The sequence below is a fragment of the Pelodiscus sinensis genome, chromosome 15 (assembly GCF_049634645.1).
Source record: "Pelodiscus sinensis isolate JC-2024 chromosome 15, ASM4963464v1, whole genome shotgun sequence".
Lineage (NCBI taxonomy): Eukaryota > Metazoa > Chordata > Testudines > Trionychidae > Pelodiscus > Pelodiscus sinensis.
This window is the reverse complement of record NC_134725.1, coordinates 11,453,318-11,469,200: the sequence shown is the minus strand read 5'-3', so window position 1 is coordinate 11,469,200 and position 15,883 is coordinate 11,453,318. Positions and strand designations below refer to the sequence as shown.

At 49.9% G+C, this 15,883-nt stretch overlaps 1 protein-coding gene across 9 annotated transcripts in view; it reads right to left on the bottom strand.

The window, feature by feature from the left end:
• The window catches only part of NOS1 (nitric oxide synthase 1), a 175,391-nt gene that overhangs the window by 99,941 nt on the left and 59,567 nt on the right, over positions 1 to 15,883 (bottom strand). For 2 of the 9 annotated variants that reach the window (XM_075898159.1, XM_075898169.1), the window contains exon 1: positions 9,292 to 10,006. The exons of the other annotated variants lie outside the window; for them this stretch is intronic. The gene's annotated coding sequence lies outside the window, so the exon portion shown is untranslated. Of the gene's footprint in view, positions 1 to 9,291; positions 10,007 to 15,883 lie in introns of those variants that run through there. 9 annotated transcript variants of the gene reach the window in all.

Genomic DNA, 15,883 nt, shown 5'->3' with positions numbered 1-15,883 from the left:
GGGATTCGTCTACCCATCTGGCAAAAATCCACTTTGAAAAAGGTAATATTTCTTTGACAGACCAGTAAACCATTATGAATTTAGTAATTAGTCAATATAGTAAAGGGCAGGAAAGTAAATTGTGTGTCTGGGCAGATACGTTTTCCTGACTGTTTCGCAAGGCTGACTTACACTTACAGATAAACTGAAATTATTTTATTTGCCATTGTCAGCACTCTATGCTTACTGATATTACACCAGTTGTGGCCACCCCAGTATTTGGGGGGACCACTAGAATTTACCTAGCCAGTCCATGCAGGCTGTAGCAGTGCATTTTAACTCTTTCCCCGCTGTGCCTCCACCACACCCAGAATGCTACTGTTACCATCTACCATCCCCAAGCAATCACTGGATGCTTCCGGCCAAGTCCTTCAGTGGAAGCTGTGCCTAAATAAGATGCTAGGATTTAATCCTAGGGGTCAACTCTTGCCTATTCCTCCATACGTTTGAGAGCATCCCGATGTCTACCCAACAAAGTTATTCTGGGATACCAGAGGTATCCCAAAATAGCTACCCCACGGCTTTTGAACACGTCCGCTATTTCGAAATATAGTTAATGTGCTATTTTGCCATCCCTGTAAACATCATTCTACAAGGAGTAAGGGATGGCTCAAAATAGCACTGTATTTTGAAATTTGGTGTTGTGTAGACTGGGCCAAATGACAAAATAAGCTATTTCAAAATAGACTCAAAATAAGCTACATGATCTGCGTAGTGCAAATTGCTTAAATTATTTTGAGTTTCAGGTGCAGTGTAGACACAGCCTGGTAGTGTGACCAGCATGGATCTCCTGCATAGAGTAGAGGGGAAAGAGCTGCAGTGGGTACCTTATGCTTAGATCAGAGGGGAGGCATGGAATGTCTACTGCTATATACCACATTTGGTTCTTTGCTCCTACGGAGGGAGATATAGGGCTAGGACCATGGCAGACAGTGGGTGCAATAACTTAGTTGTGTTGCCATTCTGCATCCTGTTTGTGGGATGGGACATATTCTTCTTTTCTTCATCCAAAAGGAAAAGTCAAGGGCTCAGTCCAGGTGCTAAGCCCGATACATTTAGCAGTACAGTCAGGGTGTATTCATTATATACATATTCTGGACAAGGTCCAGAGATGAGCAACAAAAATGATTAAGGTTCTAGAAAACACAAGCTATGAGGGAAGGCAAAATTGGGCTTGTTTAGTTTGGAAAGGAGAAAATTGCAAGGGGACATGATAGTAGCTTTCAAGTACCGAAAAAAGTGTTACAAGGAGGAGGGAGAAAACTGTTCTCCTTGGCCTCTGCTGATAGGACAAGAAGAAATGGACTTAAATTGCAGAAACGGAAGTTTAGGTTGGACATTAGGAACAACTTCCTTACTGTCAGGGTGGTTAAACGATGGAATAAATTGCCTAGGGAGGTTGTGGAATCTCCATCATTGGAGATATTTAAGAGCAGATTAGATAAACATCTATCAGGGATGATCTAGATGGTGCTTGGTCCTGCCATCAGGGCAGGGGACTGGACTTGATGACTTCTCAGGGTACCTCCCAGTTCTAGTATTCTATGATTCAATGATTATGAATGTATACATTAAGGTCACCAGCAGGAAAGCAGTTAATAAAATTGTTACCCACTTTCTGATATAAATACATCTGTGTTCATTTCCTAAAAGAATACATTACTCTCTAATCAGGGCTTTGTTTTCATTAAATTAAAGTAGTACATGTTTACTCATCCCAATATAGCTGAACTGAATCCAAGCACTACAGTATTTCTTCAGTGTGAACCAATGTACATTGTTTCATATTCATCTGAATCATCATTGCTTGGTGCACTCCATGACAGAATAATGCCAAGTCTAAGAAACCAACAGGTCTGGTAACACCAGCCAATTGTATTTCATCTGTAAAGTACTCCTACACATTCACCCTGAAATCAGTGGTTACTGTCCATCGCATTAGGATCTGACCTTCAGCAGGAGCAAGACTGGATTCTATATATAAAGCGTCATTGGAGTTTGTTTGAAATATAATGAAATAACCTGCAGCTGTCTAAGCAGATTGAGGGAAATAAATTTTAATGTTGCCAAGACAACTATGTTGATGATGGAAACAGCTTTTTTAGAGTTCCAGGGCTAAACATATTTCAATAACATGATTGCCACTTCAATTTCATCAGTGGGTTCGGGGGGAGGAGGGGAATACATCTGAAATGTGATATTGGATCAATTTGGATAAAATAGTCAATTCTATCCCACCCAAAAGCAACAGTAAAGTTCTTATTAGATTTGGGCCCATCTGTAGAACATAAATGTCATTGATATCAATTTCCCAAGTGGAATGGAATTTTATTGAAGGCTCCAATTTGACAAATGGATCTATGCGGATATGACAACAGTTTGTCCACAACTCTTACCAAAAGTACAAGAGATGGATGGGAAATAAATGAAAAAATGTAACTTGATATATGGCTTTGAAATCCAATCAAGGAACAAGAAAGAAAACATGTTTCGATTTTAAAAGATGTTTAAAGTTATAGCTGGTTGACTCAAACTTTAATAGCTCTAATGCAGCCAGCCAGAAGCAATAAAGTTAATGGCAGAAATCGCAACTTAAGATGTTCCATGGATAAAGCTTTGGACTAATTTCACAAAAGCCCAGATTCTCTTACATTTGTGCTACTGCTGACTCCCCAGAAATCTTCCTAATATAACAAGCCTGAGAGAGAAGCAGCCCAATTAAGACAGAAAATGATAATAAACTTCATTGTCACAGACTTTCAGAAAGAATGACTCATATCACTATTTAAAATCCTCATGAAAGCGACAAGCTTCTCCTGGCATGAGTTATGGTTTCTTGGTTTGAAGCAAAGCCACTTATCAAAACAGAGTGGCATTCAAGGCTTGCTGCCAGTTCCTGATGGAAGCATTCCATGAAGAGACAATTCCTCCAAATTTTCATGTTCTCTTGTGCCCACCCAACATTGCTACTTCTGTCTCTAGGGACACTGACATAAAAGTGGGGGCCCAAAGTCACTATCGCCTTTCACTGAGAGTCATTGTTTACAATGGGTGTGCAGTGCTACCATTCAAACCTTTTGCTCTCATTTTCCACTGGTGCAAATGACTGTGCAAAGCATAGAGCTGCAATAACTTAGGTCCAGAACCTCTGTTTCTTTGATCATAAGAGTTTATACCTTGCTCATCCTTGTAATGCCTGAATGTCTTCTGTGCAAAATCAACAGCAATAGCTAAGTCCCTAATGAACTTCACGGAATTTCTAGCAATTCCCAAAGTTCTGCTGGAGGAAGTGGGTGTGTTTGTTGGCTTTTGGGAGAGTCCCCCCTTTCTTTGTTTAGAGTCCCCCCTTTCTTTGTTAGTAAAGGTTTAAAAATAAAGGGGGCTGTCACTTTTTTTAAGAAAGCGCTTGATGAGTTTACCAAAGAAGACAATACAATGGTGTTGTCTGTAATAGCTGGGGACTTGATTCTCTACATAACCCAGGAGATCCCTTGAATGCTTGGATTATGAGTTCTGAACTCTGTGACTCAGGAGGTCCCTTCCAGTACTCTGATTCTCAGGAGGAGGGGGAGGGTGTTTGTAGAAAAGCATTTTGAAAAAGAGTTTGGACACCTCGCTCATGCTGAGTAGTGTCTTACTTGGCAAGCAGTCCCAATGGTTTCAATGACAGTAGTCCACTATGACCTGATTCCACACCCACTGTGGTCCATGAAAACATTTGCATTGAGTGCTGGATGCAGAGCACAGAATCAAGCACTATGAAAAGAGAGGGGTGAAATAAGAGCAGGAGCAGATGAACTCTTAAATCTGGGCTATATTGTGCCCCATGGATCTACTCATGAAGCTGATTTTATATGAACGCTGAGAGAGGCTGAGGGACTATAGTCCCCAGAACTCCAGTCTCACTTCTTCATAAATCTGGACAAGTCCACATTTTCAAGTGTCCACTAATTTTTGGTTGCCTTAATTGGTGGGGGAGGGTGTCCAGTTGGAGAAAAGGCTTGGTGCAGTAACAGACCCTGAAAATGTAGGCCAAGTTGTCTGTGCAATGGAGAGAATACGCAGAATTGGGAAGCCCAACTAATTATTTATAACAAAATACAGGACTATGTAGCACTTTAAAGACTAACAAGATGGTTTATTAGATGATGAGCTTTCGTGGGCCAGACCCACTTCTGGCCCACGAAAGCTCATCATCTAATAAACCATCTTGTTAGTCTTTAAAGTGCTACATAGTCCTGTATTTTGTTTCAGCTACACCAGACTAACACGGCTACATCTCTAATTATTTATAGAGTGCTTTGAGATCTTCAGACAAAAGGTGCTATCAAAAGGCAAGGTACTGCAGCTATAAACATTTTGCATGCACAACAACAGGTGCATCCAAATCTATATCTATGCTACATTTAGTCACACATAAATTTTGAACATTTGTACATTATCACATTGGTACTTAGCACTGCTTCCTTTACAGCTGCAGTATATGGTGACATTCAACCAGATGATATTAACATAAGACTACATTGGTTCAGGTACTGTACACATTGTACTATGAAATTCATTTGGAAAAGGCTGATGTGAGCAAATGCACACTCCCTTAGTTTCAGCAAAGACACTGGCTTATAGCTCTCTCTATTTTTAGGTCAGAACATGTTTATTTATGGGCGTACATAAATGACCAGATTATCCACATCTTTTTTATTTGATGCCACAGTTATTGTATACATGCATGAGCAGAACAACATGGTCATGGTTTCTGTACCTTTCTGGTTCCTAGTGGATTTATTGTGGAGATATTGAATAGTGTTCTCCTTACTCAGGAAAGGTAAATGTTAATGTATGCAAGCAGAGTGCACATGACTTATCAGTTACTATACATAGTATTCAGTCACTGATTTAAACATTTTGGCAGATTTCCTGAGCCTTTATCCAGATCCACTACTGACCTGAAATGCAAATATAGACTACATTAGAACAACATTTCATAGCACCGGCTCCTAAGCTAGATTACCACTAGAATGTTATATTTAGACCTAGATTGTAAATTCTTTGGGGGCAGGGACTCAGGAGGAGAATTGTCAAGGCACAAATGGCATTCACAGTCATTGAAAGTCAGTGGGATTTTGGCAGGTCAGTATCTTTGTGCTTGTCAAAGTTTCCCCTTTCCCTCCCACACATCTGTACAGCACTGTTCATGCCTAAGGGTTGATTCTGCTCCCCTTTTAATTAATGAGCATCTATCTTTCCATTGACTTAGTGGAAGGTGGATCAGACCTTCAGGGATTTAGTACATGAATTATCAAGTGGCCTGATAGGATTTTCCTCCGAAAAATCTTAACTTGAAAGCATAGGAAGAAAATGAAGGCAGCTAGCTATAGATGCAAAGGCATCCAGTTAAGCAAACATCTTCTCATGGCATAAATCCGCATCTTTCCATTGACTTGAATGGAGCGATGATGATTTACACCAGTACAATCTGAGCCTTTGGATACACAGTAAGTAATGGAAAAGCACCTCTCCGTGTTTATTATTTGTTAACAGTGCATGAGATCCCTGCCTCCCCTTTTGCTTTAGCTGGAGGCAGTTGATGGTTAGGCACTACACAAGACCCTGCTCTGAGTCACACACCATGCACAGCAAGCGGTGCGCCTCTCCTTTGAGTTTGGCTGCAACAAACTACATTTTTAAAGATAAAAATTACTTTCCCATCTCCTTGAAACAAAAAAATTAATTTCCCGATCACCTTGACTAGGCACATTCGCTACCCCTCCTTCTCTAGGCTTCAACTTGAAGCAGAATCCAGTATGCATCTAGTTGGAGCAAAATCCTTGGTTATTTCTCCTCCATCTCATCTCTGTTCACCCCAGGATATGGGGGGAGGGAGTTTCAAAATCTGAATGGAGATCCGATTTGAAGTTTGTCTCCCCTAAACGGTAGCCCCCAACCTCCCTCTGTTTGGCTCCCGCTCCTCATTTCTGAGAGGTTCGAAGAAGTCTGACTCCGAATTTCGGTCTAGGGTGGAAGACAGCTCCCAGACGGGGGTGGAGGAATGGGGGGGGGGGGGCAGCCTGAGGATGGAAGGAATTATCAGTGGGAAGGAAAAGGCATAGGCGCTGAAACCTGGGACCAAGGGGGTGCTGCTGCCACCCCCTTAAAGAGGTTTCCATTATATGCAGGGTTTCCACTCTGATGCAACACCTCTCAGCACCTCCACTTTACAAATTGTCTCAGCACCTGTGTGCAAAGGGATCTGGAATTGCACCGGACTGGACAAAGAGGTCGGGGAAATCTCCACCCGCTTCGGCCCAGAACAAGCGCGGTCCCAAGGGCAGACACCAGGCGGCCAAGAGGGATCCGACTGAAGTCGGGCTCACAGAAGGGAGCCTGCAGCCTGCTAAACGTATTGACTCGTCTCTGCTGGGGCCACGCCTGAGGCGGGTAGATGGAGGGCGACAGAACAGGGGAGACCGGCTAGGTGCTTAATCCTGGCCCAGAGGAACCCAGAGAAGGGGCGTAGGGCTGCGGCGTGGAACGAGCCAGCCGCCGCCTTCGCTCCAGAGGGCCCACAGAACAGCTCCAGGGGAGAAGTTCCCATGAGCTGATGTGTTTGGGGGCCGCCTGCCCGCCCAGAGCCGCTGCCATTTCACCTTCCGCGCTCCGGACTCAGCTGGTAGCGGCTCTTCCTCAGGCCTGGACCACGCTGGACCGGCGAACGCAGCGAACAGGGGCCCCTCAAGCCGGCTGGGCGCCCTGTCTGAGCGCTCCAGGCCAAGCGCCCCGCGGCTCGGACAGGCCTTAGCCCAACTTCAGCACCACGGACAGAGCCAGGGGCGGCCGCTCAGAGCCCGGGCGCTCCGCAGCCAGAAACCTAGCCGGGCCGGCGTGCTGCCCCCACAGAGCAAGCGGAGCGTATAAAGGACGCTCCCTTCGCATGGGCCTGCGTGGCCCTTCAAAAGTTGCCGCTAGGGAAGGACTCTCCTTGTGCAGCTGGAGGAGGAGAAGTTTCCGCGGGAGGCAGCCCGGGCCGCGACAAAGGCGAGGCCCAGAGGGGAGATGCTAGCGGGGCGACCCATGGGCAGCCCACCCGTGGCTGCTCCGAGCCGCCGGTCACTGACTCCCGCTGGCCGAAGGTGCGTTAGAGAAAGGGCGCAGCCGGGCGGGGAAGGGGCGCAGCTCGGTGCACTCGCAGCTCCTGAAAAGCGAAACATCCGGCGACTGGTTCGGGAAAGCGCCGGCGGGTAGCGGCCCTGGGTAGCGCGGGTGCGTTTTGGTCACGCCGGGCGCTGTCCACCCATCCCTGGGCGGCCAGGTGCTCACGGGGCAGCGCCGGGCCCGGCGGCAGGCAGGCTGCGAGCAGCGAGGCTGAGTGCACCGCTCGGGAGTCTCTACACCCCGCTCACCTTAGGTCAGCGCCCGGCTCCCCCCCTCCCCGGGATACGCCCAGGGCGGCTATTTCTTCTGCGCTTTCCCGGCGCCGAAGCCGGGGCCCCGCGCGCCCCGGGCCACAGCAAGGATGTTAATTCTCCCAGAGCAGAACCCGCCGCCCCCTGCCCCTCACCCGGCCCTTTCTCGCGCTCGGCTGCGGCACAAGCTCGCTAGTTTCTCGTGCCTCGGGGCTGCAGCCGCCGGCCGCTTCTCGCCACGGGCCGGCAGGGGAGCCGAGCCGCTGTAGGGCGATGCACATCGTAATGAGGCTCTGGCATCCCGCCACCCCTCGACCCCCGCCGTAGCTGGCCGGTCTAATCTCCGCACCGGTGCTAACAGAGGAGCGGCGGCGCAAGATCACAGCTTCCACTCGCAGCCCCGTGCTCTCCCAGGGACAGAGCTCGCAAAGCTCCTCCACAGCGCTCGGGCGAGCTTGCCCGGCCCAGCGCACGGGGCCCGGGCCTCGGGTGAGCGCTCAGTACGCGCTAGCTCTCCAGTCTTCGAGGAGCGCCTTCGGCCCGCGCGGGGAACAGGCTCCGAGATCTCTCCCGTCCCCACCGCCCGAGACTCTGCAGCCAGAGCAGCAGCTCGGGGCTGGCACGGATCGGACCTGGCTCGGACCCTACGTGCCCGCCGGGGCTAAGGCGGCGGGACACCCGGCCGCTTTGCCGGGGCGGCCAAGATCGCAGCAAGCGGGCGAGATTTGCTGAGGGGCGCGGGCGCGCTAGTCTGTGCGCTACAGCCCTGCCAGAAACGCAGTCTGTCCCTGCGCCCGGACCGACCAGGAGGTGCGGGTCAGGATCCCCTACCCCGCCCCTCCCTCCTCCACCGGCCAAAAGGTGCGGCGTGCCGGCTGGCATGGCACTGCTCGCCTCCAAGTTTCCGCGGGAAGCCAAGCTGAGAAGGTCAGCCCCGCAGCTGTCCCCCATCGCCCCCTTGTCTCCCGCGGGGCCAGCTCTTCGCTACTCCCAACAAGGGCACCAAGGCAGCCCAGTTGCACACCCTGCTCTCTAGCCCGCTTTTCTCGCTCCGAAATGCCCTTGCCTTCCGAAGTGTGAACGGGAAGGCTGGGGGGAGGAGGAGGAGGAATTCGGGGGGCAATTGACTAACACGAGAGCCGGCTGGCTCGTTCCAAAACTTCTTTGACCCGAGACAAAAAACAAAGAAAAACAAAAAACAAAAAAAGGAAAGCCACCTTCTTTCCCTACAAGCTGTTCTCTCCCGGGTCTTTAGCTCGCACCAACTTCCCAAAGTGGAAATCGCCCCGGGGCCGTGCGGGCAGATCGAAGTTCGGTGGGAAATATTACAGTCTGGCCTTGGATCCACCCGCCTTTCATACAGCCGTGCGCGCACAAGCAAATATCCCACCCCCGAAGGACACCCATTATACGGATTCTTAAAGTGCGGGGATTCTGTCTACCTGCCGAGCCAGCGCACGTTCGCTGGTGTCGACCAGTTGGCATTGCGGCTTTGTGTAGGAGAGGGACACAGCACACACTCCTGAACAACCCGAAAAGTAATTGAAAAGTTTGCTCAAGAAACGCCAACCCAACCCAGCGACCAGCCAGCCTGGCTGCCTCATCCCGCACTTCTGCGACAAGCAGGGGTGGATTTTCCCTACAAGGGGACAACTTTGTGCCTGGAAAGCCGTGCCCAGAGGGAGAGAGGTCCTGGCACGCCGAGAGGACAGGCCAGGGCTTACCTTCTGTGCCACCCCCCAGTCCTGGTTAAAAACACAAAAGCCGTTTCGAGGGCGCCAGCCGGCGGGTCTAGCCGCATTCCCCCGCAGCAGGTGCGGAGCGCAGAGGCTCCGCGCAATCGCCTTACCTTGCCACACGAGGAGCCGCCTTCGGCTGTCCGAGCTAGGCTCCCCCTTCCCCCAAGCAGTGGACTTGGCTGCTCCGCTCTCCCGTGCCGCGTGAGGAATAAGTAGCCGTCCTAGCCCTCCCTCTCCTCTCTCTCCTCCCCTGAAAGCACGGAGCGTCTCTTGGCGAGGAGATGAAAAGGCAGCATAAATATGTAGGGACGGAGCCCCAGTGATGAGCTCAACGCGGGTCGTGAGGAGGAATTTAGTCCTTAATGTGCCTCCTTTAGCCTATCATCGCGGGCACCCGCTCACTTTGCCGTCCAACCAGGGGCTGGAGGGGTGTGGAGTGAAAGGGGGCAGCCCTCATTAGAGGTCCAGGATCTGCCTTCCCAGCCTCACTTCTTTTATAGAACCTCCTGGCTCAGTGTGGAGGGGGGGTTTCCACTCTAGCAAGGGCCAAATAGCCACCCCAGGGAAATGGGTTTTTCCAGTTAGAGGTAGTAAGAGCTTCCCCCTCCCTCCCCAGTTGACAGGCACTTTGCAGCCTGTCCCATCCCTTATGCCAAAGCCGGCTCCAGCCAAGGGGATTCCAGCCAAAACTGTTCTGAAAAGGACAGGAGCCCTCAGCTAGGGAATGGTTCCTCTACAGTCCCTGAAAGAGTCTGGCCAGAGCCACAGCCACTTAACTCCAGCCCTAGCCACAGTGCAGCCTGGAGCAGTGTTTGCCTTCCTGCACACCCTGTCCCATCCAAGAAAGTCCCCCTTCTCCCCACATAGATTTGTATAGGATGGAACACAGAGCTGGACCCAGAGCAAGCAGAGAGGGCAGAATCACTTGGGGAGCATTACCCTACCATTGATCTAAAGCTGTTTGTCTGGCCCTGGGTACGCAGACTGTACATCCAGCAGGATCTCTCCCTGCACCTGCCTCTTCCCAAAAGGAAGGGAGGGGGAACTGCACAGCTAGGCTGTGTTTAGGTGGTGTAAAAGACACACAATGGATTTGGAGCTGTGCCTCGTTCTGCCACCGCCCCCACCTGTGTTATGTTGAGGAAGGGAGCCCACTCTGAAAAGCAAGGCAAAACCTGCCACTAAAACACCTAGGCAGGAGGAGGGGGGAAGATGGGGAAGAGAAGGGCTTGGATTGCAGCGAGTGGAATAGTATGCATTTTTTCCCTTCCATGGAGTATATTTCTGTTTTTAATACCTGAGCCACAGTGCTCTCTGCCACGAGTGACCTGGGACTGTCTTTCTTTAGCTCTCTTCCTGCTCCTGAGACTGCACAGTGTGGACTCAGGTCTGACATCAGCCTTTGGTTTGTGCAATGGCTCCCCATTTCAATAACAATACAACCACACAAACCAGATTAAAAAAAAATCTGTTCTTCATGAGGGTTCACTTCCTAACAACAAGGCTATGGCTACACTACAGACTTTTTTTCAGAAAAATGTTCATTTTTCGGAAAAAACTTCACTTACATCCACACTGCAATCACATTCTTTTTGAGAAAAAAAAAATAGAAAGAACAGAGGGTTTTTTCTGACATTGGTAAACTTTTTTCTATGAGGAAGAAGCCTTTTTCCAAAAGAGCTCTTTCAGAAAAAAGCGTGTGTGGATGGGAAAGAGGGAGTTCTTTCAGAAGAAGAGGAAAAAGCACAGGTGCCCTGGTGACCACTCTGTCTATACTAATCACAGCTTACATGTGAAAGAGCACCCATTCAGTGTGGACACTATGGGTACATCTAAACTACATGCCTCTGTTTTGCAGAGGCATGTAGATTTGTTTGTTCAAAGGCAAATGAAGCCGTGATTTAAATGATCGCGGCTTCATTTACATTTACATGGCTGCCGCGCTGAGCCAACAAACAGCTGATCGGCTGTTTGTCGGCTCGCGCGCTAGTCTGGACGTTCCCCCTGTCGACATCAAAGCCCTTTGTCGGCAGCCCCGGTAAACCTCATTCCACGAGGAATAACGGGGCTGCCGACAAAGGGCTTTGATGTCGACAGGGGGAACGTCCAGACTAGCGCGCGAGCCGACAAACAGCTGATCAGCTGTTGGTCGGCTCAGCGCGGCAGCCATGTAAATGTAAATGAAGCCACGATCATTTAAATCGCGGCTTCATTTGCCTTTGCCTATCTGTCTAATCTACATGCCTCTGCAGACAGAGGCATGTAGTCTAGACACAGCCTATCTTTTGAAAAAGCAGATCGCTTTTTCAGTGCACTTTGGCAGTGTGGACACTCTCTTTCAGAAAAAGTTTTTTTTTTTGGAAGATCTCTTCTGGAAAAGCTTCTTCCGAAAGAAGCCTGCAGTCTAGACATAGCAAGAAAACTAGATCTGAAGGCCTGCTCTGGTGCTTTACATGGGCTAGTCTCTCTAGTGGGAAACTTGAACTCTTGGTCTCTGTATGTAAAAAGGCCTCCAAGCTGGCCAGGGAAGGAGCTAGTACCCCACAATAGATTGCCTTTCTGCCCTAACGTGCACAGATCAGGCTAAATAAAAGCAGCCCAGGCCATTCAAGCAGAAAACTTTCCACAGTTGATAGAAAAAAAAAATCAGCCACCACACACAAATAAACCTGTGAGATGTCAGAGCATTTAGCCGATGAAGAAAGAGGGAGAAAAATAATAATAGGCTAATTAAGTGCACCTAGTACGGAAAAGCTGAAAAGTCTAGCTGCTGTGCCCGTCAGTTAAAGGAAATAAAGTCCAGTTCCACCTCCTCTTTTTTCCAGGCATGCCTGTTACATCAAGATGTAATAAATCAACCTGGCTAATGAAAACATAATTATCTGTATTTGGATGCAGGAAGGTCTAATTTAATAGTAAGCTATCCAAAGGCATCTGCTCAAATGCACTCAGCAGGGAAACTTGCCTGGAACACACAATTTAAGGAGTGGGGGTGGGAGGACTAGCAGATCAACACAAGTATTGAAACATCCAGTTGGTCCTGCTCATCCCCCATGATTCCCGTTGAATGGCATCCAGGCAGAGACTTGGCTTTGTGGACAGCTGGACAGTGGTAGCCAGAGGTTGCCAATTTCAGCATAGGGCTCATATACATCTGTCCAGTGAATGACCCTCCAGGGAGGTGTTTCGTAGCCTGTCCTCAATGCTGCACAGCTTTCTCATGTAGAGAGGAACAGAGCAGTGTATGTGGGAGGATAGGGGAGGGTGAGATTATTCAGGAACATGGCTGACCCCTTTGAAGGGATCTTACACATCTCACTGGCCCATGCTTTAACTATACCAAGTCTCTGCCTTTCTTCTCAGGAGCCTCAGCCTGCTCCCATTCCTGTCAGCAGCAGTGTAGGAGCAAGCCCCAGTGCATGGCTGCGAATTCACAGAGCAGCTACTTGCAGAGCACTGGTGGTCAAACTCTGTTCTCAGTTGCACCAGGCAAATCTTACAGCATTCACACCAAAGTTAACAGGCCAGATCCTGAACTGGTACAAACCAGCTCAGTCCTGATGGTGCTAACTGCATTGAAGTCAGTAGGGCTATGTTGTTAGATGCCAGCTAATGCTGAATCTCTCTCAGTGTGTATATCCAAGCTAACAGAGAGCAGAATATGACCTGTGTTTTCGAAAAGCATTCCATTTCCCAGTCTCTCTGCACCCAGTTAAGCTCCTCAAGCTACAGGAGGGTAGAACTCCATTGTCCCTTCCAATAAGTAGCTGGGAGCCTGCCTGGAGAAAGGTTTGGGGGTTAATACAAAATTTACCTAATGAATGGAGTAGAAGGCAAACTGGAATAAAAAAGGAGACTTGTGTCAACAGAGAAGGCGAAGGATAAAAAACCTCCTGGTCCCATCAGTGTTCAGTGAATACATTCCAATCCAGGTTAAGGTTTGATGGGGGACACAGTTGCAGCCCTCTGGAAAATACTGTTCTTCCGGTACTAGGCATTAGCATGCTGAATTTCTCCATAGTAGACACACAGATTATGTCTACACTGCAGAGTTATTTTCAGAAAAATGGCCATTTCTCCGACAAAACCTGAGTTACGACCACACTGCTGGGGTGGCAGGTTTGTATAATTTTTGTGGTGACCCATTAGCCACACCTTCTGACCCGTTAACCACACCCCAACCCCCATTAGCCACACCTTCTGTCCCCCATTAACCACACCCCCTGACCGCCGTTAACCAGGCCTCTGGAGGTAACACGCTCGGGCAAGATGGACACATGACCAGAAGTAAAAGGTGTCATGTCACCCCTCTCGAAGGGCTTTTCCCACCATCCTCCTACCAACAGGGATTAGTTTGGCCCCCACCAAACCTCCTCATGCAACTATCCTGCAATTGCATTAACCCAATGTGTGTGACATTAACTCAGGGGCAGAGAGGCTGGGGGAAGTGTCCCCTCTAAGTCTACGTCTACACTCGCGGCTTCTTGCGCAAGTAGCCATTCTTGTGCAAGAACCCACAGAGTATCCACACTGCCTGCCTGCCTGCCTGCTCTTGCGCAAGGAAATTTACAATATGGTGCGGTAAGAGAGGGTGTCTTGCACAAGAGCTATGCTCTTTTCTAACAGATATAATCTCTCTTGCGCAAGAGGGTAGTGCGGATGCTCGGCAGAGATTTCTTGTGCAAGAAACCCCTATGGCTAAAATGGCCATCGGAGCTTTCTTGCGCAAGAGAGCGTCCACACTGCCATGGATGCTCCCGCGCAAAAGCACAGCTCGCATGTGGCAGTGTGGACGTGTTCTTGTGCAAGATGTTCTTGTACAAGAAACTGCCAGTGTAGACATAGCCTAAGAGTTTCCTCCCATGAGCAGAATGAATTTTGTGTTGTGCACCAGTACTGAGTTCATGTGGCTTGTTTGGATGTGCCACTGTGGCACCCAAGTTATTAATAAATATTGTATAAAACTTTACCTTTTCTCTCTGCTGCCATGTCTCCTCCCCTTGTTCCGTCAGCTCCCCTGGTGCCTGCTGCCCCCCAATTCCTCACCCTCCCCTGCTGTCCTGATTCCTGCCCTTCTCACTGCCCTCAGCCCTCCTGTGACCTGCCCCCTTCCACCAGCCCTTCTCTGCCCCCTTTGCCCACTCCTCCAGTAGCCCCACTCTGATCAGGTGAGCTACCCCCCTCATACCCTCTCCTAACACCTCCCTCTACACACCTGCCCTGCCTCTCTCCTCTGGTGCTGGTCCCTCCCCTGCAGGTGTCTGCCCTTCTGCTTCACCCCTGGAATCTCCTGGCACCTGCACCTTCCCTTAGCACTGCACCCTCCTGGTGCCTCCCCCACTCCTTACTGCCCCTGCCCCCTTTTTCCCTGATGCCCACCCCCTCACCACTCTCTGCCCCCATTCTCCTCATGCCCCTCTGTGCCCTCACACATGCCTTGTTCCATCCCCACCTTTCTCATGCCCACCCCTTCTTTCAAGCCTTTTCTCAGAACTTCCCCCTCCAGCTCCCAATGCCCTTACCCTCTCCCCGCATCACCCTGTCCCCCCTCCCACTGACACCTCCCCTCCTGCCCTTTTCCTCATTGTCTTCACTTGGCCCCCTGGCATTTGTCCTCCTCCATCCTGTCTCTTGGTGCCTTCCCCTTTATTCCCTCTCCCGCTCCTCCTCTGCACAAGCCCTTTCCTCTCTCACACTTTCCTCTATTTCCCCCCCTCCACACAAGCCCCTTCCTCTCTCACACCTTCCCCCTAGTTTTCCCCCTCCCCTACCTTCTGCCTTCCACTTTGTGGGGCCAGAGTCTGTGCTCGGGCCCCAGAAGTCCCCGGACTCTGAAACCAGAGCTAGACTGCGTGGCGCAATGCCATGCCGAGCAGTTTTAAAGTCCTGGGCAGTGATGTCACATCACACCCGGGCATCTCCCCACTCACTTGGAAACGCCGTGCATGGCAGCAGCAGCTGGCAGCACGCGCCGGCAAGGGGGAGCCAAACTGAAAGCTGTGCATGGCAGGGATGGGCCGGGGCCGGGAACAGGGGGGGAAGGGGGCAGAATGCTCTGGGGCCGGGGTGGGAGGACGTGCAGGGGGGCCGGCAGGTGGGGGCTGGGGCCTGCTCCAGGCAGGGCCAGGGGAGAGACCCAGCTCCAAATATTGCTGGAGCAGGGCTCCCGGCTCTGAATATTGCTGGAGCATGGGCACCATGAGCCCCTGTAACTTGCTTCCCATGCACACTGCAATCATGTTCTTCCAAAAGTCAATTGAAAGAACAGAGGAGTTTTTCCAACATTGATAAACCTCTTTTTATGAGGAAGAAGCCTTTTTCTGAAAGAGCTCCTTCGGAAAAAGGCATGTGTGGGTGTAGAAGAGGGAGTTCTTTTGAAAGAGAAGGAAAGAGGAAAAAGCAGAGGTGCCCTGGTGGCCACTGCATCCATAGTAATTAGAGATTAAATTCAAGATCGCATCCATACTGAATGAACATTATCTTTCGAAGAAGCAGATCACGTTTTCAATGCACTTTGGCAGTGTGGACGCTCTCTTTTGGAAGAAGTTTTTTCTCAGAAGCTCAGTTTTTTCTCAGTTTTTTCTCAGAAGCTCTCTTCTGAGAAAAGGTCCTTCTGAAAGAAGCCTGCAGTCTAGACGTAGCCTCAGGTTCTGTGCTCCCCTCCTCTGGGGAAAGGGAGGTGGTTACTAGTGTGCTAACACG